General features: G+C 41.0%; 1 long non-coding RNA gene across 2 annotated transcripts; it reads right to left on the reverse strand.

The window, feature by feature from the left end:
• Positions 1-4,781: 4,781 nt before the first annotated feature.
• On the reverse strand, positions 4,782-25,155 carry LOC116660986. Of its 2 annotated transcripts, XR_004316726.1 has the most exons (4): positions 21,306-25,155; positions 15,029-21,155; positions 7,190-7,193; positions 4,782-4,792 (listed from the first exon to the last, which is right to left on the reverse strand). It is a non-coding gene; the product is annotated as an uncharacterized LOC116660986 (long non-coding RNA). The 2 variants fall into 2 exon arrangements; XR_004316725.1 differs by having other exon boundaries at positions 15,029-25,155.
• Between the last annotated feature and the right edge of the window lie 275 nt (positions 25,156-25,430).

Below are 25,430 nucleotides of genomic sequence, written 5' to 3' on the forward strand. Positions count from 1 at the left end.
AAATTACAGACACATAATCCCAAGATCCAGATGGAGTCAAGGAACAGAAGAGCAGATCAACCTATTTCATTTTCATTTAATTTAGTTTGACAATTTTTTCTCTGTGCAGCTCACAACCAAGTCTTAGTCTCTCAACCCAGCCTCTCTTCAACTCTAGTCCTATCTTTCCAATTGTTTGGTTCACATTCCCAGCCAATGCTTTGCTGCCACTTAAAATACCACAACTTCCAAGCCAAATTCTTCATCATCGTTCTATTCAAATGCTTGAGCACTCACATAGTGGGATTCAGTCACCCAAGCTAAAAAGGTTGGCCTTCTTTGACTTACTCTCCCATGAAAATCCATTCCACCTTAAAATTAATCACCAGGTTCTATTAGCTCTAATTCCTAAGTGTCTTTCCCATTTATTTTCTTCTTTTTATCTCTTCTGACCAAATTCTAGATTATGCCTTCACATCTGCATACCTAAGCCATTAGAACAGTCTTATAACCAGTTGTATGCATCTAGTGTTTCCTCTTCCCCCGGTGACACTACTGCTACTGTACTAACACTAAGACTCCTGTGCTAATCAGTTGACTTGCTTACTTAGGAGTTACAGCCTCCACACTCTCATCAGTGTCTAAGTGTTTCCTGGCTTCTCTCCCGCCAATGTGCTGAACATACGATGTTCTGGTCATAATCTCCACTCACCACGTCCCAAATATGCTCTAGCACTTCCCTACCTCTGTACCTATGCTTAGACTCTCTCCAGCATGCCCTTCCACTGTATCTGGAAGTCAGAATCCTTGTGTCTGAACATTTTCACAGTGAAGTATAGCAAACTTGAAGAATTTTGACAGAAAGACAGTTTTCCCCACTCTGAAAAGATACCCCAATCTGATGTTAAAAGGATACACATGGATTAATGACTATTTACTTGACAAGTTAGGTAGCTAAATCCATACTGGTAATGAGTGACATTAAAAAAGCTGACATATGAAAGAAGAGAGCATCTCCTATCATATCTTAATTTTGATTCACTCAATTTGTTATATGGCTTTTGTTCCTTTTGTATAAAATTCTGAACAATTATTTAACTTAGAGTTATTTTGATCTTCCAGTTTTATTTGCTGCCCCAAATCTCCTTACTGACTAACCTTGCATTTTAATCAAATAAATTTTATGCTTTTCAAAATAATAATGCATATAAATTTAGTTTTCAATAGGTAACTGTTTTTGTACTGGGCAATGTAGTTTAGGGTGACTTGATGATAGAGGAACTGGCTATAGGGTGGGAACTCCACATAATAACTGGAACTGGGTCTATGTTTAGAATCCGATCAGATCACAGTTGCAACAGTGGTTTTTCAAGAGATTTGGTGGGATTGGGAGGAAGCAAGACAGATCACCTTTTAAGTAAGATATACTAGACGAGCAGTATTCAAAAGATTATTAAACAGAGGAGACATTCTTTGGTCAAGTTTTTAAGCAGCACCAGGGAGAGCTCCCTGCATATGTTAGTCTCCACTTGAAGGAAACTAATGGTTTATTCTTTTACTGCTGGCAACTGGGAACATTTCAGATAGACTTGATTCCCATAGGTAGTCTATCTGACAGCATGGGTCTCAGACCTGTTTAGTCAGATCCCAGTCCTCCGTGGATGAGGCTCCATTCTCAAATACCTAAAAATTATTGGGATACACAATCCAGGGTGATTTGGAGTTCAGGCTATAGGATTAATTTTGGTGGAAAGAGATTCTCCTAAAGTCTCCAGGTTTTCTTGGTCAAAATTTTCTTTCTCCATCACATAATCATCCTAGAGAAATGGATTGTAAAAGGTCACCTTGCCCAAGATTATACCTTCCCCCACTGCATGTCCCAGAGCAGCCCACAGCCCTGGTTGATACAGTGTTATAAAGGCCAAACGCTCTTTCCCCAACTCTGGGCAAATGTGAAGGGCCATTAAAGCTTCAAGCCCCTCACAGGGTCACCTGAATTCTTCTTGGGACTCTACCATAGGCCAGCTTCTTATTCAGCCCAATCCTGCTTCATTCCCTTCTCCCCAGAGTGTTGATTATGAGAACACCCACCATGGTAAAAACATTTAACAACCAGATAGAACAATTCAGCCAGCTGACATCAATCCCAATCTGTCACTAACCATCAGTGCTGATACAATGGACACAAGAATGGAGCAGCCATAGCGGCAGGGACAGTGGCTAAGCATGGGCCAAACAACATGGATCCTCACTCACCAAGGCTCATACAGCTACTGCTACAGCAGAATTCCAACCTGCTAGCAACAGAGACCAACACTAAGCATGTAATATGGCACAGCCCCTTGAGGAAACCAACTGGCCATTTGATGGCAAGTTTATTTCATTTGATTCCTTCTCCTATGGGAAGGGACAATGACACCCTTTGCTGGTACTGGTATGTATTCCAAGTGTGAGCGCGACTTTATTGTCCACAAAGTTTTAACTAGCACCACCATTCAAGGGCTTATGGAATGTCTGATACACACTGACACATCATCCCTTATAACTTTGCATCAGACCTATGGTGATGTGACAGTGAGCACATAACCATGAAGTCCACTGGTCCTGTCATACCACGCACCCAGTAGCTGATGGCCTCACAGAGCATGTAATGGCCTATAAAAGCACAGCTGAGGTGCCAGCTGGAAGATAATACCCTGCAAGGATGATGGGTGTTTGGTAGCCTCCTGGACACAGTATACACACTGAATCCATGACTATCATAAAATGCAATGAGCCCAGTAGATAGGGTATTTTGGTCTGGGAACCAAATGGTAGAAGCAGGAGTGGCCCTGCTTACCATCATTCTCAGCAGCCCATTTGAATAATCTGTGCTTCCCAACTCTGCAACTCTGTCACCAAGGAAAACAGAAAGAGTCTCGTTGAATGCTAAGCTGCAGCTGTTGCCTGAGTCCTTGGAACAACTTGTGCCAAGGCACTGGCAGACAAGATGAGAAACTGCCGTCCTGGCAGGAATGATTAACCCAGATCAGAAGAGGAGGCAGGGCTGCTGTTACGCAAGGGGGACAGGAAAGAATGGATAGATCTGGCATCCAGGTTGTCCACTGAGATGTGCATGAGACAGGAGCAGCAGCCTCAAAAGAGCATGGTAACAGGACCTTGGACCCCTCAGATAAGAGTCTTGCCACCCCACCAGAGAGCCATTGAGAACAGCAGAGTTGCTGAGGATGAAGGAGATCTAGAAGAGACATAGGGCAAGTAGGTGCTGAGCACCAGCTGCAGCCTTTAGACAAGCTGCAGCACCAGAAGCTGTGGATCAGTCACTAAACTCTCTCTTATACATTTGCCAAGGAAAAGAGGCCCACCAGTGCTCTGAAGGAGTTGCTCTCAACCTTCTCTAAAGCAGGTAGGGGCAAGTAGCGCAGGGGTTGGACTGTGAGGGATGCTGCGCTGCCCTATTCAAATCCTCCCTTCAGGACTGAAGAAATGATTCTCCAACTGCTGGGAAGTTTGTTGAAGTCCTTCAGATCTGCTCTCAGCCCCTTGCAGAATGACCACAAGCTAAAGAGATCAAGACAGCTGTCTTGCCCCTCAGAGCTGCCCACATCCAATGACTAGGAAATATAGGGTTATACCATCTAGGCCCCCTCACCTTAACCTGGGACAACCTTGAACGACCATCCCAGCTTCCACTATGAGGTTGGCTGAGGACTTTGTTGCATTTGCGTCACAGCCCAAATTTTACTTCTCCTCAATCCTGTCTCCTCCCTTTTCCAGAGAACACCCTAATCGACTTCCTGCATAGGAATCTTCCATTTCAAAGTCTACTTCCCAGGGGACTCCATCTGATCTCTACCACCAATAAGTGAATTAGGTACTTCCTTGAATGATATAAGCTTTGGTTAATGGCTAAAACAGATACAACCATTATTGTCTGTGAAAGAAATACCCATTATATTATGTTTCTCCAGTTACATCTTCAATGTGTTCAATTGATGGAAAGGTATAAGTTCTCTGGAGTTGTTCTTATTTTTACCCAATAGGAACATAGATATATACATTTCAAAACATTCTTAAGTGTTGGGGAAATATCTTAATACTGAAGAGAACTAAAGTTATAAATCCTTAATGTCCATATCCCATAATCACAGCCAAAGATTACATCATATTTATAAATTCTTGTTCAACCAAAATATCCCAGGTTTTAGTTTCAGGAGGATCATTACTCAAGTACAGTAAACTCTCTATTACCCATCATGATCAAGAAAAGGAATGTGTTGATTAATCATATTCTCCTTAATGGAGATTCCATATGTACTGTGTTTGAATGATCAATTTTCAAATAATTCAACACATCAGTATACATTTGCAATCTAGGTGGCCAAAAATAATCTAACAGGTGTTTTTTTCTTTACAATTTAAAGTCATTTTAAGATCTTGTTACATCACAGGTTTATCGATGTAGACGTTGTCATTCAGGTTTGCAGGAACAAATACTAATGCAGACTTCTGCTGTCAGGTCCCAGAATAACTATTATACTATCATAGCACAGTTTGAACTACACATTCTAGGTGTAAAGATCACAGACACCATCATGCTATCCCTTAACTGCACCCCTCAGTGGAAAAGGAACAGATAAAGCGTTTGTTTCTTTTAAGCTAACTAGTTGGTCAGTATGTGTGACCTAAGAATAACTGGAAAAAAAAGTGAACAGTAGTTGTAAGCAAATGCAAAAATGCCATAGGCCAGTGCTGGGTTAACACATGTACCTATCCCCTTAGCTCCACGGAAATCACTAGCAACACGAAGCTCCTTCATTAGCATCTTTGCTCATGAAAGAAGACAAGGTTGCTCTGATACATTTCCTCTGAACAACTACAGCTCATTTTATGAATACGTCTGACATGCACTCAGAATCATTCCAGTGCTTACACGGACCTCGCTGTCAAGGAAACAGACATCAGCATGACTTAGGAAGTAGTGAAAAGAAGTCTGTAAAAGAGGTATATTGTAGGTTGCAGGGGTAAGAGTTCCCTTCTCTGAGAGAAAACTTGATACGCTTCTAATGTCAGTGAACAGAACCCATACTCACTGTAAAACGTGAAATCTGACCGTGACAGAAAAGATGTTACAAACAACACTTACTGATGGCAGAAAACTAACAAGGGTGAACTGGCCTTCTATTCACAGAGGTTTACTGTGTAATACGCTCATGATACCCAACATAAGGTATGCCACGTCCACATCTGAAAACGAACGAACTGGCTTAATTTAGTAAGTTAGCCATTGTTTTTAAATGAGTTACTATAAACAAGTATATAAGCAGTTGACCAAATGCAAATAATTTATTTCAAGTTATATCTTCCCTTGCTTGGGGATGCATTTTTGTTAAAGTCATATATATGGAAATGATTAAGAACCCAGCTTCTAAGTCAAATACCCTTGTAATTAAACTGCAGCTAACTTCCAAAGGGAGAAGAAAAGATGGCACATTCAGAGGGGTTTCAATAAAAATCAGTGAATGAAGGGATTATTTGCAGAGGTGTGGGAAAGTTGAAAGGAACAACAAGGGAGGCTGAAGAACTCAGGGACCAGGGAAAGTAGAAACCAGTAGAAACAGCACTACCAGAATTTGGTGAGAGTGGGCAGAGCCCCCTACAGGAGTATAGCTGGATGGGAAGCAGCCTGGAAGGAGGGGAGCAGGGCGGCAGTGGGGTGGGGGAAAGAACACCACGTTCCTTTTCTTTCACCCTTGACTCTCCTGCTGAGATCTCCCGTGAGTGGAAGCTACCAGAAGCCAGAAGAGAAGAGAGCCTGGATGATGCAGTTTGAATAGCTCTGCCTCTCAGAGCAGGGCAGAGAAGAGCGGAGAATTGATCTAGGGAAGCAAACGGAAAATGATCACCAATAATACCCATTTGTTCGTAATATCACCTGAGGCATATGACTTAACTGCTGCTTTTGTTTCAGCATCTCTAAAATACAGCTAAAAATATATCTTCTTCATAGGGATATTGTGGAAATGACATCTGAAAGTAGCTAGAAAATCGTAACAACTCAATAAAACTTACCTATTATTTTTTTCCAATTCAGTACATTTTTTTAATAAAAATTGTCAAAGTAATTCATGCCCTGAGATGTGGAGAGGGTAACTTGGGAAGTTGAAAACTTGGAAGATATTCAAAACAAAGACTAAACATATATACATATATACAATAGCACTAACACTAAATGGAACAATAGTTGAATAGTTTTTGCATTCTTCAAAAAAATAAACTTCCAAAAATTATGAAAAGCAATTCTCTCTCAGTTGTACAATGTGTAAAAATAGTCTCTAGCTTTCATCTCCCTCTACCAGAGACACCAACTTCTTTCACACCCATAGCTGGTTGAGGGCCTGCGGTCTGAAGACAGAAACGGTGCCCCAAAGATGTCCATGTCCTAGTTCTCAGAACCTGTGAATCTGTTCCCTGATGCTGCAAAAGGAACTGTGCAGCTGGGATTAAGTTAAGGACCTTAAATTGAAGAGATTATCCTAGATTATCCCAGTGGGCCCAACATTACCACAGGGTTCCTGAGGGGAGGGAGGCAGGAGGGTCAGAGTGAAGAAGGAAATGTTCTGACAGAAGCAGAGGCTTGAGTCTGAGGGATCTGAGGAAGGGGTGATGAACCAAAGAATGTGTGTCATCTCTAGAAGCTGGAAAAGGCAAAGAAATGGATCCTTCCCTAGACCTCCAGAAGGAATGCAGCCCTGCAGACACCTTGAATTTAGAACTTTAGCTTCAGAACTGTAAGATAATACAATTGCATGATTTTAAGGCACTAAGTTTGTGGTACTTTGCTACAGCAGAAATATGAAACTAATGCTCGGTCTGTTTTTCTCTGATGCCCCAGATCCATTTTCTACCCTTTTCTGTTTTGGTCCTGTGCCACAGGAGGCTAACCTTTGGCTTCTACCTGAGATCAATGAATGGGAGGCACTGGCAGAGACTGAGAGGGCTGGAAGAGAAAGGCTGGAGTATTTATCCCTGTCCCACCCCCTGATCACTGCAGTTTTGGCCCTTGATGGTGTCTCCCTACAGCCCCATTTATACTGGGCATCCTCCCTTCCACTGCATCCAGGATCCTAGCCTGGGGGTGGTAACCCCCAACTGCTGTTAGTCCTGAATGCCTCAATACCCCTGTCGGTTCCCTTAACCCTGGCTGCACTTCCCTAAATAGTCTCTTCATTAATAATTCTCCAGCTGAGCCTTTTCAGTGTGCCCTCTTTTTGCTGCCAGTAAATTGTCTGATTCAATACATCTTGTTAGTTGAGCCTTAAATTTCCCTTGAGATGCTCTGAAAGAATACCAGGCATAAGAAGGTTTAAGATAGTGTAATACCCTATCAGTAGCTGAAGTTTTAATTTGTTCATCTTTTTAATTGATTTACATGTCTATCCTCACTTTAGAAAAACTGAATCCTCTCTCACTAAAAAAAAAATAAAACCCCACATTTATGATGGCTATGCAGATTTACATACAAAAAATAACATCTACAAAAAATGTTACAAAACATACCTACAGAGAGTAAATACTTTCAAGCCTTTTAGGCACTTTTTAACTAATTAGCTAAGACAGAGAGAAGAGAAGAGATGCTTTTCATGAAGTAATCCAACTCACTGCAATACTGAAGGTCAAGCAAATATAACAGGTCATCATGGAAATAAGTAAGTAGTAAATAGAATTTAGTTTTAAAAATGTATGTGCCCATCAGGAGCACATTTATTTTGGTTATAGTCTATCAAAACTATTATCATGGTTGCTTTTAGAAACTATTATCAATGGAATGTCAAATATCTGGGTTGATCAAAAATATTTAGTCAATCTTCTGGATATTTGCTATAATAAGGAAAATAAGTATCCAAAATGACTGATATCTAAAATGCGTCTGTCACTTTGCATCTAGCCTTTTTATTTTACATATATATGTATTTTATATGTATTTTATATATATGTTATATATATATACATATATATATAACACACACACACACACGCATATATATTGGTTTAATTATGCCTAAGTAAGAGCTGGGTAAAAGTTGCCAGCAGAAGAAACTTTCCTCTGTATATGCTTAAATTATAAACATTCATACTTTATCGAATTAGACAAGTTAGATAGAAAAATAAGATAGCATAATTTAAAGAACCCCCTACCCGTCCCCCCAAATTGGTTAAATAACTGTATTTCATACAAATCATGAAATCCTCTCTCCATTTGGAAAATATCAAGCCCTACAAGATTAGTTTATGCTGTGTGTACAGGCAGATGATGAAAGATTCTGGGAGATAAAGCCAAAGTTCCCCACCAACTAGGCTTGAGATTTCTCACATCAGTTAAAATTGTTTTCAGTTACCATTTTGCTACAGATTCTACCTCGACTCTTAACCCTCCACCTTCTTTCCACCTTATTCATGGATGCACGCGACAAAGGAGAACAGAGGGCTGTGGACGACTCAATAGACCCTCTCCCGGAAAAGCCACGGCGAGTCTTACGTATAGAGACACAATGGTGCCAGTTTCACAGGCTCACTGAAACAAAGACATGAGACCAGGCTTCACTCTCTAGGGAATACTATTTTTTTTTTTTAAGGCCTCAAATCAAAGGATTGTGAAAATACAAAACTAATTAAATATGCACATTAAGATTCTAATTTTAGCACTTGGCATTTAGCTATAAAGTAGGTTCCTATCTCTACAGTCATACTAAGAGCGGAAAAGATTCATACTTACGTTGTCAGCACCTACCACTTGTTTGAACTACCCTAAGCTGCCTTCATTTGACTTATTGCTTGTTAGTAAAATATAATATGCTGAAGCGTACAAGTACGTATGAATGCTTTCATTTTGAAGGTCAATTTAACATTTTTACATAATATTGTAATAAATAATTTGTCTTTACAAGAGAACTAAAGATGCGACTCTAATTAATACATATGATAATTGGCCTGTCTTTGGTATGAGGTATTAGAACATCTTTAATTTGATGTGTACTGTATTATCTGTGGAGTCTACATTGAAGTGGTGTGATAGATTTCACATGACATCATAGAGAGTACTTATAAAATCTATCTATAACAGTAATAAACATGTGCTCATATTATGTTGTATATATATACATATTTCTCTGGCATCTCTAAGAAAATAATAAAGCTATATATTTCTACATAGCTAGAAAAAATTACAATCATCAGCAAACTATTAACTAGCAATTAAATCCTTAGTATATTTCCCATTCTTATGTCTTTTGCCACCCGAACAGGAACCTATCTACAATATCCTTCTTAATGGTACTAATATATACCACAGTAATAATAACTATCATCATAATAATAATGATACAGTTAAACTGCCTTAACTACAATGCCTATAGAACCAAATAGCTTTATATTTACAAATTATTTTTGCATCCATTATCTCATTTTGTTCTCGTCAACCTTGTGATATTAAACTATAGTACTTAATGGTAGGAAAGAAAAATTAAAGTCTTATGTATCTTATGTATCTCTTGCAACTAAGACTTAACACTTCACCTTCTCTGTGAATAGACTTTCATGCACACGTGCCTTTATGAAATCTTAAGCACATACCATCAAGATGCTTTTTCTGGGTTGGTGCTTGAAAACCAACCAAACTTCAGCTGATATGGGGCTGCCTCAACTCACCAGGGGCATCAGTTGAGAGCAATGAGGGTCCCTGACTGGCCACACAGGAGTAGGGAACAAATCTAGAAGGGACAAGCTGGGGCTGAGCAAATGGAACCTACTGCATGATAATCCAGATCACAATGTTGGGCACCTGAGCTCAACCAGGACCAGCATGGGCATCCAAACGACCCCTACAGAGTTCAGAGTTTGGCAGGATGGCTCCTCAGGCAAATGGCATAAGGAGTGAAAGGTGTCCTAAAAATCAACTTGCTTCATCATTCTGCCTCCTCAAGGTGCTACAAAGTGTATTCCCTTTTCCTTTGATTCACCAGGTAACCTGGATAATGGAGACGAAGCAGTATTTCAGTTCACAGACTGTGGAAGGCAAGTAGATAGAACACCTGGCAGAAGAACTACTGGGAAACTGAATAATGAATTTGGTGCCCTTTTGGCTGCTAAGCTGATAGATGGTAATTACTTACTCAGCTCAAGCAAAGACACGTGTTCTGTGGCACCTTTCCAGTTCTGGGCAGGAAAGAAGGTGTAGTAGTGTGCTTATATGAAACCTTTCTCAACAACTTTAAATAGAAAGATTTGTGGAAGATTTCATCCTTTGAATACTGAAATTCAATCCAAACACTCAGAGATAACTTTCATTTTCTGACTACCCCCCCCAAGAAATTACAAGTCATCCTAATGAATTTAGACAAGCAACCCACAGTCCCTTTCAGATAACTCTGTAATTACTTTGTAGACAAGGCTCATGACACTTACTTGAAAGACTAGAAATGTGAGACTTGCACGTGACTCCAGTCGGGAACTTCAGAATGAACTTGCAAGGGGTCTCTTTCTCTAATAGAAAGATAAGAATCCAGGCTGGTTGCTCGGGTAGAATCCTACTTACTCCAACTTTAGAGAGAAAATCATTAGAGACCAGATCTGTTTTGGACCAAGGACAGTTCGATTATTAGAGGAGAAGGGACTCTCTGTAAATGCTAGAGGAGAAATGAACTGGTCTTCATTTTGTTTCCACTGGAAGTATTTATTTGCCCACCCAAAAAGTTTCCCAAAGTATAGCTTATTGAGATTATTAAAAAAGATAAATATTTAGAAAGATACAACATACTTAGCATATTTTTAGAAAATGTTGTTGATATTAGCAGCAGCAGCTGGTTGTTTATTTTATACAATCTTGAAACAAAGACCAATCAAGATAAATCCTACAAGTTCTAACTAATATACTGATTCAGGCTGTGATCGCTAATGCTTTCTCCTAACAAAGTATATATAATTTATATCTTATAAACCTGTCTATAGATATCGTTAGAATAATGCTTTCCCTTAAAAATATATGTATGAGACATATATAAAACATGTACAAACACACGTTTGCATGTGTTTGTGGGGGGTTGTTTCCCACCAACAAAGTGTATTTCAACAAAATGTATTTCAAATAACATTGAAATGTCTCAAAGTCTAGCATTATCAACTACATTATGAGCCTACATATATAATTATGTATGTGATGGATAGTTTATAACCATTCCGTCCCCCAATTCAATGCAATATATCATCTCATTTGCAATTTTCTTTTTCTCTTACTAAAGAGTTTCTCTGAGAAAATGAGAAAAGCAACTCCTGACATCTGGGAACTTGGTCTGACCCTTACAGCTGGGCTCAGCACTGCTAGGAGCTGGCCTGGCTCTCAAAGCTAAGGCTCTTGTGCTCCTGTCTGACCCACTGAAAGAATCTCACAGAGAACAACATAGGGCAAGGTTTCTCTGTGATTGTAAAGAACAAGGCCACTTTTAGGGGTGGATATAGTTCAGTGGTAGTACACATGCTTAACCATGCACAAGGTCCTGGGTTCAATCCCCAGGACTTCTATTTGAAAAAAAAAAAAAAAGTGAAAAAACGAAATTGAGATCTCTGCCTTAAAAGGTCATCACCAGCAAAATGCAAATAAAAACAAAATTAAAAAAAAAAGAACAAGGCCACTTTATAATCTTGCCTAAGCACAAGACAAAAAGCTGAGTCACTGTACAAACCACAGATATATCAAACATCTCCTAGCGAATTTAAGTGATCGCTGCTTCTTTAGCAATTACAGCTTTATTTTCCTTCTAGTCTTCCCTCCTTCTAGAAAAGATATCCAACCACAAAGTTACTCACACTTTCTGATGCATCAAATCCACAGTGAGCAAACTTGCATTTCCTTGACCCCTCCCCCAAGTTACCCAAAGCACAAATGCTCAGTTCTTTCTAATACCCTTTTACCAAGATAACCCCCAGTTCTCTATGGTGTGCAGACTCTTGCTGCAATGAAAAACAAACCCAACCTGTTCAACTACGAGTGACTTCCTGGTGGATAGCATGCATTAACACACATAAAAATTCTACAACCATAGTATGTATCATATGACTCAATTTTAATAAATGTAAATGTGTATATATGTATAAATATGTAACTACATGTTTTATTGTATATGTAACACATGCAATTGGGAGTGTCTGTAAATGCACAAAAAGAGGACTGTGGCTAACAGTATCACCTCTCAGGAAATGAAGAGGTATTGGGGAGTCTGAAGAGGACTTTCACTTTTGACTCTCTTGCTCTTTTTTAAATTTACAAACATGTTTTGTATTCATTTTGAAACTACTTTTTTTTTTACTCAGTTATTTCTTTATACATTTTCCTTTACATTCCTAGAGATTGCAACAGTTAAGAATTGTATTCAGTTGCTGTCTATGGTGAAAGAAATGAGGTGTTTAATGTTCTGAATATAAAGGAAGCCCATAGGAAGACAGTTGTGGTAGGCAGAATTGTAAGATGTTCTCCAATATTCTTAACCTCCTGCTGTACATGTCTTTTGATGGTGGACAGGACCTGTAAATACGATGGGCTGTCACTGTGGCGATTAGGTTACAGTATGTGGCCAAAGTGGAAGGACTCTGCAGATGTAATTAAGGCCCCAAATCAGCTGATTCTGTGTTACTCACAAGGGAGATATCCTGGATCACCTGACTTCATCAGGTGAAAGACCTTAAAAAAAGGACTGGGCCCTTACTGGAGAGAGGGATTCTTGTGCTGGCCTTGAAGAAGCGAACATACCTGCTGTGAACCATGAAGACAGCTAGATGGCAAAGTCCTGAACTAGATGTTGAGTGTAGTCTCTGGCCAATAACTAGCACGAAAATGGGAACCTCAGTCCTTCAACTGCTAGGAAATGAATTCTACCAACAACCTAAGTGAGCCTGGAAACAGATTTTTCCCCCCAGTCAAGTCTTCTAATGAGATTGCAGTCTGCCTGACACCTTGATTGCAACCTTGTGAGACCCTGAGCCAAGGACCCAGCTAAGCCAGGCCCAGACTCATGACCCAAGGAAATGGTGAGATAATAAATAGGCGGTGTTTTAAGCCAATAGATTTGTGGTGATTTCTTAGGCAGCAATAGATAACTAGCACAACAGTTCAAAGATGGTACAATGTCTCCAGAAAACAAGAAGAGATCCAGGAAACTCTTCCATCTGCTCATTGTGCCTGGATCTCTCCTCACAGTCATCCCAAGAACACAATATGGCTGTAAGAGCTCCAGCCATAGTGCCCAAGTTCCAATCAAGGAAAAGAGGAAAGTAGTAGTAAGAGAGATACATGCTAGTTGTCTGTTATCCTTTAAATAGTTTTCCCAGAAGACCCACACATGGACCTCCACCTAAACCTTACTAGCCATTCCTACCTACAAGAGAAGCTAGGAAATAGAGTGATTTAACTGGGAATATACCCAACAGGCAAACAAAAAGCAAACAGGATTCTATTAGCAAGGAAGAAGAGGGGTGGGAGAGGAATGGATGTTGGGAGCAAACAGCAGTCTCTTCCACAGAGAGAGGAAAAAAGAAAAAAAAATTTCTGGCAACAGCTTTTCAAATACTTTTTTTTTTCTGCTTTAAAGGTTTTCTGGGAGGGTGGGCAAAATCGGTGAAGGGGGTCAAGAGGTAGAAACTTCCAATCATAAATGAATCTTGGGGATATAATGTACAGCATGGTAACTATTGTCAATAATATTGTACTGCATACTTTGTAACTGTATGGTGGCGGGGGGGAAACTAGTATAAAGAAAGGTTTCTAGTTAACACTATTGTTCCTGACCTTGCTCCATCTCCTCTGCCCCCAAATGCTTCATACCTCTCTGACTTTAAGGGAGATATTCGTTCACCCACGAGGTACATGTCCCGCCCTGTGAAAAGACCCACAAATATAAAGTACAGGCAAAGAAACTATCTGACCTTTTCCCTGATCAGTGATGTGTAAACCCAAATCCAAAAGAGAGAGAGAAATAAATCTTATATTTAAGCACCATCACATTGAATCATTTCTCTTCCCCCTTCTTTCTGCCTCACAGAAAAGCCTGTGTTTCTGAGTGATTAAGGATAGAACCAATATGATTACTTGAAGATCAGGTACTGAGGTCAAGCTCACAGCAGCATAAGTTTGTAAAGGAGTGAGCCAGGGACGTGCTGGAGACTCACCCACAAGGGACAGAAAGAGGAAGGCGGCCAGCCCATCTGGAAAGCCATGGGGTGCAGCCAGGTGTTGGAGGCAGTGTCCAAAGAGTATGAAGAGCTCAGACATAAACCAGGCTGACTCTACAATCCACTGGACGACCAAAGTGCCAGGAATTTTGATCAGGTGAGCCAGGCATTGACATCTGAAGGAATTCAGCCAAAGGCAACAGGGTACCAACAATCTAGCTGGGAGACTATTAGATAATTCACCAAAGATTTATAGAAAGCCAATAGGTGATAATAATGGACTAGATGTGGATTCTCCCTTAAGAGTTTTTGATGATGATGGAAAGACTTATGCCTAAACAAAGTAGAAAGTGATGTAGCATAAAAAATTATCCACAAAGTACTAGAAATGATAGAATTAATTTGACTTTGGGGAAATCAGGATATTTGAGAAGCTTTCTTGAAAGCATATCTTGGGATCTCTAATAATGATAGTACAAGAGGAAGGGAAAGTGCTTACAGTTATAGAATTAGGCAATAAAAAATTCAGCTTGGTGTGCCCGAGCAACTGCTGACAAACTCTGATCAGGGCAATGGTGGAGGTGAGTTCCTTCTCTCCCTTCAAGCATCTTACTTCATCATGTGCAATGCTGGGCATTCTCCCTTTCCTTTATCACCTCACCGTACAAGGTGTATAGTAAAGACAATAATAAAGAATAGGGCAACACAATGCTCAGTTTCTTTCTTGCAGTCTAATAGCTTTATTGAAGTGTAACTGGTGTACAATAAACTGCACATATTTAAAGTATATAATTTGGTAAGCTTTGACATGTGTGTACACTCGTAACACTATCACCGCAATCAAGGTAATAAACCTTCGAAACACACAGCACCTCCAAAAATTTCCTAAAGCCCCTTGGTAATCCCTCCCTGCCTCCTCTCCCTGTTACCTGCCCCACCGCAAGCTCCTACTTACCCAATTTCTATCACCAGACATTAGTTTGTATTTCGTAGAATTTTATATACATTGGAAACATACAGTGTGTCCACTTGTTGGTCTTACTTCTTTCACTTGACATATTTATTTTGAGCTTCCTCCATGTAATAGCATGTATCAATGGCCATTCCTTTTCACTGCTGAGTTGTGTTACATTGTGTTTCATTCATTTTTAGACCCATCATCCTCTTTTCCCCTTGCACACCTTCCTTTCTCCCTTTTTTCTTATTGTCAACATGCTTCTTATAGAGACTTTCATAATAGTACAAACGGGTAAAGGAATAGGGGAAAAATAAAAATCACCTAAAGAAAGCTTTGGTATTTGAATTGAAAACCAACAAACAAAACTAAACAAAAAGCTCTGAAGACTAAAAAGCCCTTATGAATGTCAAAGAAGTAAATCTTTACAAGAGCTATTTGGTGTCCCTTGGTAGATACTGGGGGAGGGGTATGGTGCTACCTCTGTCTTGATAGCATAGCCTAGAGTCACCATTTAGAGGCTGCCTATTCAGACTTCTAAAGGCTGTTATGTAAATGTTTCATTATACAAAGGATGTTTTAATGAGGAGACATTATGAGATGGGCAAGATGCTAAATCTAGTAACATAAGGGATCTACATTACAAGTCCTGAAGATCCACAGGCTAATAGCAACCGATAATCTTTATAAATCAGTGTTGCCCCGAAGTGAACGGCACGAGCGCTCAGAGAGAGGGAATGCAATTTTGATTACTATATGATATCAGAAGTATTTCTGCTGTTTTTCTTTTTTTTTTTTTTTAACATTAAAAACACTTAGGTGTCTTCCATCTGCCATGGGATACCCTCAGCAGCTGCTTCTTTGAGCCTAGCAAAGATCAACCTGACCTTGGCCAACTGGCTTGTACTTTGAAGAGTGTGCTTTGTGAAACATGTGAGTAGAGAAGGATTCATGCTTGGCAGAATTTGCTGTCTCTTCTGCTCAGTATTTTACCATGATTAATCCCTATCCATCTCTTTTCACCGCTGCCGCCACGGCCGCTGCCGCTGCTGTCAGTCTCATATTTCTTCTCTATAGCAGACGCCTTCAAATGCTGTTGGATTCTGGCTGAGGATGACCTTTTATGGGGCACTGCTGCCTCCTATCAGGCTTTTATGGGCCTGTTGGTTTGTGCACATGTGCAGGCATTCTGACCCCGTGACCTCCAGAATAGAGTCTATGAGAACAACTGTATCTGACCTCTCCAACATTTTGGACACCCAACCTCTTCCCAAGTGCGTGGCTGCAAAGAAGGCTCCTTCGTGGCTTCGGCTTATATTCTTCTCACAGCAGAAGAACTAGTCTAAGAGAATCTGAAGCCAGGTCAGAAATTCTACCAGAACACAATGCTGCTGGCAGCCCTTCAAGTGAAGTTCCCTGGCATGAATTTGAGCAGAAGGCAGTTTCTTTTCCCCCCACAACATCTTTCCATTTTTATTATGGTTTAAGTGAGCACTTCCAAATATGTCAATTACACTTTCTGGTATAATCCATTTTTTAGAAAGGATAATGGCTAACAAAAACTCTGGAAAACTTTGAAGCCACTTTTAAAAATTCCTGCTCAGATCTAGTGCTTTCTGAGTCCTGAATCCTGTTAAATGAAACTAGTTGCATAAAAAATTGTAGGAATCCATTTTGTGACATTTCTAGTACTTTTAATTTGTATTTTCTGTGCTGATTCAGTTTACTAATAGTTTACTTTTGGTAAGCATTCTAGTAAAAGCTGTTCAAAGATGCAATGCAACTTTTAAAAGTTATTGCCACATAATCTGTATTTCTACAAAAACCTACCCCCTTAAATCAGAGTTTTAAAGTTTAAATGCCAGATTAAAATAAAGTCTACCTTTTCCCAATTTCTATCCACTTTCCCAACCTCCATCTACTGCCAATTAAGACCTGGTGCCGAGTGAACTGGATCATTAAGTCCTGTTCGTTTCTTCTGTTCCTCATGACATTTACTCCACTTTTCTTTTTTATTTTCCTAAATAAGCTTTCTCTTCTCAAAACTGAATACTTTTTTCATCTAAAATCTACTTTCATCCTCTTTTGATGGCTGATAAAGTGATGTACGTTCAAGTCTTTCTCCACCACCATATTCAAAAGAGTGATTTTCCATCCACTTACCTTTTCTTCCACTTTGAGAGCTGTACTCAAGTTTCTCTCTAACTGCTGGCATAATTCAAAAGAATATATTTGCCCTGGCATATCCAGAGTCATGTCAGCAGATCGGCAATGACTTGGGTACTGGATTATGAAGAGGCACATCACATAACGTTCAGGACAGCTAAATCAACATCTCCGGACTGGAAGCAATACACCATCAAGCCCTAAAGAGATAAGATCTCTAGTTTATCATATACCATATGAGATTCCAAAGCCAGTGAAATTACATCCAGTGCCTCTCATCACTATTACCAATGGTTTGTGCAGCGCATAAAAAGGACAGTGAATAATAAATTCCAAGACCGAGCCAAGAACGCAAAATGGCACATTGTAACAATACTCTGAAGTGAGACATAACATAATTTGAGTCCTGTTTTTTAAGTGAAAAGTCAACAGGATGCTAGTTATAGGTAATAATACAATTTCTGATTTAGCATTACATTTCAAGATGCAAGGATCTTCCTAAGCTACTACATATATCCGGGAAGTGGATGGAGGATTCTTAAAAACGGCAAAGCATTAATTTAATTACATTCAAGTGAGAGCACATGTGACAGAATAGTTCAATGTTTTTATAACTAGACTGAACACTCCAGTAGCAGAACAGCCAGCTATATATTTGTTACAACATATGAATCTTACTATTATTACTATATTTTGATAATAGACCCCCAAGTGGACATTATAGAAAGTAACACTCTTTCACTTTATATGAATTTCTTGTAAATTATGAGGTGATGATACTATCTAGTTATATTAATGCATTAATATTTACACTTAAATAAAGAGCACAAAACTGCCAAACCACAAAAGTTAATCATAGTCATTCCTTAAGCATTATCTAGGACTTACTCATATTTTATTTCTTGCTGATATGAAGTGATTGGAAATTTCCAAATAGTAAGTGATAAAATAGATACTTTAAATGCACAACTGAAATAAAATAAAACTGTGCAAAATAGAAGGGTATTTTCTTACAGAATTAACCTGTAGCAGCCTAAGCCTGCTAATTATTTCTTGGAAGGAGGGTTTTATGTGTATTGTGAAATAGCATTTCAATATTTCTTCCTGGAATTGTAGTATTAATTAGTCTTATTATTCTCACATAATTATAACGTACATAATTATACATAAAACATGTTATATACTTGTAATGTTTTGTACATATATGTGAGGTATATACAATCCATACACAGTCAGTTAAAATAGATCTCTATTACCATTATCATCTTTTTGCCTTAGTTTTTTTTTTCCACTTTTGGATCAAATTTTGCACAATGGAGGCATTCCAGATACAAGTCAACACTAGACAATTGAGAGAAGGCAACAAGGTAATTGTTACGTCTTGCCTGATGAACTCTTAAATCAACAAAGAAGCCCGCCTCTCTGGCTAATCAGCTCTCCTGACAGGAGAGCACGGAAGTGAACCCACGCTGTGGGGTTTCTCTCTTGTTTTCCACTGCAAACATTCACCACACTGGGTGAATCAAATAAACCTGAAAAACAAACGCCAGCTAATACTTGGGGCATCTATATTTGGGGGTGGGGGTGATACTAAGAATTAAACTTCACTCAAACATCCTGTATCGATAACTATGCCATCATTTCTGGACGCTGCCACCAAGGCACGTGCAGAGGAAATGCTGTCCCTTACAATGTTCCAGAATGTAGGCACTCTGAGCAAGTTGAACCTCTGGCCAATGGCATAAAGACATGATTGTGACAGAGAGTTTAAAGCAATTAAAATGGTATCTTGATTCTTTCATTTCCAAAAGTGTATTCACCTGCGGGGAAACCGGGGACGAGGGGCGTGGGCAGAGAAGGGGCAACCTAACACTGAAAGTTTTACCTTCCGAAAGGGCTTAGGCTCTGAGCCCTCTGCCAGGGGTTGCACTTTCTTCTCCACTCTTGAGTCTAGGAAGAGGCTGGAGGGTCTCCCAGCAGACAGCCCCCAGGGGGCAGGCAGAGGTGCTTGCTCCTTTAGCGCTCGGCACCACCGGCGACTGGATTCACCTGTATTTTCACGTCCCCGCACCAGCCCACCGGTGCGCGACAGGGGCAGTCCATCCGGGGCTCTGGTCCCAAACGTGGGTGGCAAGCAGATTCACACTAAGGAACTGAGTAGCCTCTCCAACAGCTGCGCTCGTCAACCCGGGAAGGAAAGGGGTCTGAGGGACATCGATTTTTTTCCCCCTTAAGTCTAGCAGGAACTGGGGTTGGGGGTGTAGACCCAGTTCGATTTTTCCTTCTTTCAATGCTAAGGTGTAATTGAAAAATGCCCTTAAGCCCAGAACTCTTAAGGTTGGGGCGCGGAGTGGGGGTGGGGGTGGGGCAGTTAAAAGGTTGCAAATTGGAAATCCGGAAGGGAGGAGGTCGAGGGGACGGAGGTGGGGGGTCTCTTTGTTTCGCTCATCTCTCGGGGTAAGCTAAATTCTAGCGACCGATGTGCCTGAACGCAGGCGAGTGGGGTTCTAGGAAATACCTGAATCTTGATCTCAAGATTCTGAGCCCGCAAAGGACAGTCAGACAGGGTTTCCTCGGCCCTCGAGGAGAGGCTACCTGGGGCAGAGAGGTCGACCTCCTCCGAGCAGCGTGGCTGTGCGGGCGGGAAGGGAAGGCGAACGTTCTTGACCCCTTCCGGGAGGCAAGTTATTAACTCAGTTGAGTTGATCAAATGACGTTCTTTCTGAAAGGGGTCGTCTCCTGGGCCCCTTTCTCAGTTGGTATTTAGCAGGTAGAGGGGCAGAGTTAATTCTCCTCTCAATCTGAAGTAGCAAAGAATTAGTAAGTTTTCTTAAAACATGGATGGATCGGCATGGATCCGGAGGCGCAAAGAACTCTAAATGCCCGCGAGACGGAAGCTCATGCTCCCGTTCACCTCCGCGGAGTCGAAGCAGACGGCAACCTTTAAGAGTGTCCCTAAAATCTTATCTTCCGAAATGACTAGCCATTTACAAGGATTTGAAGATTTTTCTCCAGCCCCGAAACCACCTTCACTTCTACTCTTCACAATCTGCCGGTAGATGCCAAAAATGATTGCCTCTCCCCTTAAAAACAGCCCCCACCCACGCTTCTCTCAGCTTCAAGAAACGGCCCTGACCCGCTTTAGCCACCAGTTTAATTCGTAGAAAGTAGCTGTAACTCTTGACATCACCTCCGCAGCCCACCCGAGGACCCCAGCCCGGGACACTTCATTATGAGGCTGTTTTTTCGAGCGCTACATCTTCAGACGTAAGGGAAGGTTTTTTGAGGCATCCTGGTAGGTTTCCGGGCTTCCAATTCCCTCCCCCGCTTAGCTGGTAATTTTCTGCTGCTGCTCCTCCCCCTCCTCTTGACCTCCTCCAAGGTACCTTCTCCTTCCCTCCCCCACTCGTTGCCAGTAAACCTCCAGCGTGCGTTGGAAAGCAATCCTTTGGCGCTAAATTCAGAGCTGCCCGTTGGACAGGATTGTAGCAGGGGAAAGGGTGTCACCTCTTTCAGAAAGAATGTCATTTGATCAACCACACTTGACTTAACTTGCTCCGGGTTTCCCGAGATCTCGGGTGGGCCCGTGGGTGTTTTTCTAGATTCAGTGCAAATGTAACCGCCTAGGACTTGAGATAAAGCTGTTTCGCCCATCAGGACTCCAATTACCCCCGCGAGAATCCGATACATTTAATGAAGGCTTTGCCAGAGGTAGGGTTCAGAACGTCCTTGGGTCAGAAGCTCTTAGTCAGCACATTGCACTCACTGGCTCCAACCTGGGCTCCACGCAGAACTCCCGTCCGTTTAAAAATTGCCTGTTCCTAGTCACATAGGGCTTCAAAAAGAGAAAAGAAAAAAAAACTTTAAAAAAAAGTAAAAGAGTTTAATTTGACACGACCAGTGCTTTTGTGTAATCGTAATAAATACTTCCAAAAGCACAACTTTAAAGGGGCAAATTTCTGTCCTCGCTTGGTCGAAGTCCTACCGGCAGAGAGATGTGGAGCCTCGCATTCTCAAGACTGATCTGAGGTTTGTGGCTTCGCCGCTGCCGGGAGCGTGGAATTCTATCTCGGCTGGGAACCGAGCAGCAGACCGCACATGAACGCTGCCTCCTGGGCTGCCGTCTGCCAGTAAAGAATAGCAGGTCCGCTGGTGACAGACACAACTACCGAATTCAGGCTGGGAAGCAAGCTCTCGGTGCACAAGAACATTCTTGCTAATTCACCCAGATAGTTTTAACTGGTTAAGAAAGCAGTTGACACTCAACAAAACCACAATCACAGCAGGAGTCCTCGGCAATAAAATAAAAATCACAACTAAAGGTTTGTTGTTGCTGTTAACAACTGCCTTTATTATTATCATTGCTTAGTATTGTTGAAAAAAAAAAGTAGGAGAGAAAAAAAGAGACAGTCATTTCGTATGCAATGGTACATAAAGAAATCCCTTCCACCTTTTCTCTGAAATCAGAGCACACATTCTGTTGATTCATCCTCATTATGCCACCACCAGCAACTGGAAGAGAGGAAATCAGCTCTAGCTATTCACACCCCGTTCTGTTCTGGGTGGAATACAAATGGTTAATCGTAACTCGCTTTATCCGCGTATAATTTTATCTGACCCCTTGGACATGATTTAAAATACTGATGGTTTATATAACCTTATTCTACATGATTAGACTACACAGGAAAAGTAAAAAACAAAAAGTATGAATGGAATAAATACACACATATTCCATACCTATTCTCCAAGATGAATAAAATATGGCCATGTTTCATTTTGCCCCCATATTACATATCTGTGGATATCAGAAGATATAAATCCTTCAATTATGTATTTTTCTGTCTGAACATCTTATTCGTGGAAATTTGCATTCCAATAATTATTCTCAAACCTGTTTCTGATGTGGACTAAAGAGAACATCACCTCCATGGGAATAAGTTTCCAAACAAATCCATAGTTCCGGAAAAGCTGATCAAAGCCCTCTTTCCTTCACAATCTAGATTCATTAAGGAGGAAAAACTTTCTCCCTCACTGTACGTAATTTCTCAACGAACCAATCTAAAATCCACTTGTACCTGCCAGAAGTTGTTGGGGAATAAATAAATCCTAAATATGTAATGCTACTTGTCAACTGCAATTAAAACCTATTTAGATATTTGAAACATAGCTTGAGAACATGATACTTGTTTAGGAATCTGTATCTGGCATTAAGTTTTGATGTGGAATGTTTAAGTTTTCATCAGAGAAAGAAAGCAACAATACACAAAGCACAGGCTCTATAAGAGCCCACCAGGAATTTGAGGTGTAAAAATGGCATTTCGAAAGGTGTGTACAAGTGCATGTGAGCAGATGCTACAGACTCAAGAGGAACTTACTAAATCTTAGCAGCCCTTTTATTCAGACACTAAAATATATTGGGGTGACCTGGAGGTAATGGGAACTATACTTAATAACTATTCATATTTGTCTTTTTTATCTCAAGAGTAGAGGAGCTCACAACAGGGATGCACACAACTGCTGCTTTTAAGGATATATTTTTGACCTAACAGAATATACAAAGGTCAAAATTGAGTCCATTTTTGACAAGACAGGGTCTAATCCCCACTTCGAACACAAGAGGTCGCTCCTGTGATCAAATACTGGGGGGAAATACTGCTTATCACAGTTTGATGTATTCTATTAGAACTGTACAATTTTTTTTACAGATATATTTGATGCATTAAACAAATATATAGAAATCACTTAAAGAAACAAGGGAATATAATCTGTTATCATATCTGAACTTCAAGGTGAAGTGAAACAATAATGCCTGCTATCCTAACTTTGATTTTAGTGCAAAATGTATTAGCAACAGATACATCGAACTCCAGAGCACATCTATCACAGAACAACATAATTATTGGGTTCCCTCAAATTTTTCCCTTTGACATAGGGTATCTTCTGCATGATCTTGACCTTCATTGGCTCAGGAACTTATTAAGAAAATACTTGTTAACTTATTAAGAAAATACTTGTTTACAGTAAGTGTGGGCTGAAGAAAGAAAAATCTGTCTTCACCATTATGATGAAACTGTCTATTAGTAATAGTTTTTCTCTAAGCCACATACCGGCTTTTCTATTTGGAATTTCTAACATCATTGCCAATATTTCTTTAGAATAGCTTATTAGTTTAGGGAGTTAAAATACCACAGTGTGTGTGTGGCTGGTTTGCAGGAGGATGTACAGTGAGGGTGCTTTCTGTTTCTCAAATATGTCATCAGGCTTCTGGCAGCTTTCGTTGTTTAAAACCAGGTTATAAAGGTGGCATGATGGAATATGATTGGTTAAAATTCTCTATTTACTTTCTGACTATATAGTACCTTTAAAAAAAAAACTAGAGTCAACTTGGTTATCTGTACAGTAAACATGCCCGTATACTGGGAAGATCCGCTTTGTATTATCATCATCAGTTTTACAAAAGCAGCCTGACAAAAGCCTCCATGCATATAATCCCAGAGAGTAGAAACTATGACCAAAACCCCAAAACAAAAACACACCCTCTCCAAAATCTGGTAAATGTATCAACCTATGTCCGTCTAACTTTCGATTTCACACACGCACTGATATAATTCGTAATCAAAATAGAAGGGATGAGAGATCCAGTAGAAATTTTCCCTAGAAAAAAACAAAACAAACAAAACAAAACAAAACAAAACAAAACAAAACAAACCAAAACAAACAAATGGATGTTCTTGGTAAAGCCCCAGCCAGACAAGGAGGAAAATTTACGCATCTTAGCTTCCCTCTGCGCTCTGGAGAAGCATATCCCTGTAAACCGAGCCACCGAGGCCGGTTGAGGGTTCACAGCTCTTATCAAGGGCTAGATCTGGCAAAAGATACAAAGAGTTTCCTGACGCACCGGGTTTTCTCAAGGCAACGGGAGACCGAAATTAAACCTGCTGCTGCGTGGGTTTGCGGGCCTCTTTAGATAAAATTGGCAGTCACGTTAGATAAGGAATAGATATTTAGAAACTTCTGGAGAAGTACGGGAGGTTCTTCCTGTGACTTTGTTTTTGGAAGACAATAAGATATGAGGGGAACATGGAAGAAATTATTGAAAGGAGTTACCGATGAGTTGGAGCCAACATTCTCCTCTCTCCAGGTTGTTTCCCGAGAGAAAATGATCTGATAAACACACTCGGTTAAGTGCAATAGTTATTTCTCTGTTCTTGTGTGTTAGACCCCTCCCTACTCACGCCCTGAGACTGACGCATTCTTAAAATCCCTAGAGAGACGTGGAGACTTGTCCTTACCATTATCAAACACCACCAGTTAACTGCACACGTTTGCTTAAAAACAAAGAGCAGGAGGCGAGCAGAGAGATGAACTGGACAGGCTATACTCGCTCTGCAAACTTTATAAACGACTTGAAGACCACTCCGCACTTAGGCTTCGGGTTAGTCCTAATTCTAGAGTTAAACTGCAAAGCAGACCTCGCGGGTTGGAAGAAGAGAGTAGCCCACGGAGTCAACTTGGTTTTACCTTTGCGCTTCCAACCTGATTCTCCGCTTAGGCAAAAAGCGCCCCTCTTCCCCTACCCCACGCTTTTGGAGATCTGAGATCGGGGGTAACCAGGGAGTCAGGTAGCAGCAGCGAACAGTTCTCTGGGTCTATTCATCCCATTACCGGTTCTTCTTCTCCTAAGGCCCAGAGCGCCACGCGCAGCCAGTTCGGGAACTCACCCGCCCCGGCAGCCAAGCCCCGCAGGGCCCAGAGTTGTGCGCCAAAGCGCGAGTCAAACCGGGCCAAACGGCCTATTCCAAGTCACCCCTTTTCCTAAAGCCCGGGAGGGACTTCGTCATCAGGAAGACCTACCCACCAGCCACTCGCCACCGGCGGCGAAAAAGTGAGCCCCGCGCACAACACGGCCAGCCGGACTGCGGGGACCCCAGGAGCGCAGGGCGGAGGAGCAGCGCGACAGGAGGCGAGAGCGCTGGAGGCGCTGGAGCAAGGGAGGGGGCAGGAGGAGAGGGAGGCCAAAAGCCAGAGCAGCAGGGCAGCCCGAGCTTCGGGGGAGATCTGCCAGAGCCCCGAGCAAGCTGCCTCGGGAGCCCTAATCCTCTCCCGCGGG

This window comes from Camelus ferus, chromosome 3 (genome assembly GCF_009834535.1).
Source record: "Camelus ferus isolate YT-003-E chromosome 3, BCGSAC_Cfer_1.0, whole genome shotgun sequence".
NCBI classification, from domain to species: Eukaryota; Metazoa; Chordata; class Mammalia; order Artiodactyla; family Camelidae; genus Camelus; species Camelus ferus.